This window comes from Lupinus angustifolius, chromosome LG10 (genome assembly GCF_001865875.1).
Source record: "Lupinus angustifolius cultivar Tanjil chromosome LG10, LupAngTanjil_v1.0, whole genome shotgun sequence".
Lineage (NCBI taxonomy): Eukaryota > Viridiplantae > Streptophyta > Magnoliopsida > Fabales > Fabaceae > Lupinus > Lupinus angustifolius.
The window spans coordinates 5653077-5653673 of NC_032018.1; positions in this window are offsets into that span (position 1 = coordinate 5653077).

Below are 597 nucleotides of genomic sequence, written 5' to 3' on the forward strand. Positions count from 1 at the left end.
CTAAGAATAATTGTACTTTTTCACCTCATCAAAGTTTTTTGACATTTTTCGCACTGAATTTTAATATTACCGTTCAAATTCTTTGAATTATAATTTTTCTCTATTAACAACATAATAAAAAAAAAGTCCCTTATGCCACCTGTCAATTTCTTCTTACATTTTTTCATTCATGTCACATGTCACCTCCTCCTCACATTTTTTCCTTCCTACTTTTTATACATTTTATATGTTAATAATAATCTAATACTAATTGTAGAAAATTCAAATTAAAAATTATCAATTTATTTTTCTTATGTGCTTAAACATGCAAATACACAAGTAAGATGTATATTCTTAATAATATGAATGTATGAGTAATATGTGTGTTTTAACTATGCGAATACATGGGTAACATGTGTTTTCTTAGTAATGCGAATGTACGGGTAACTAGTAACATGTGTGTTTTTAGCCCTGTGAATGCACGGGTCACATGTATTTAATTACTATCAATATATTATTTAATTAAAAGATAACAATAGTATATATATTCATGAAAAATATATGTATTTTAATTAGTAATATAACAAATCAATTATTAGACTCTTTTTATTATTTTGA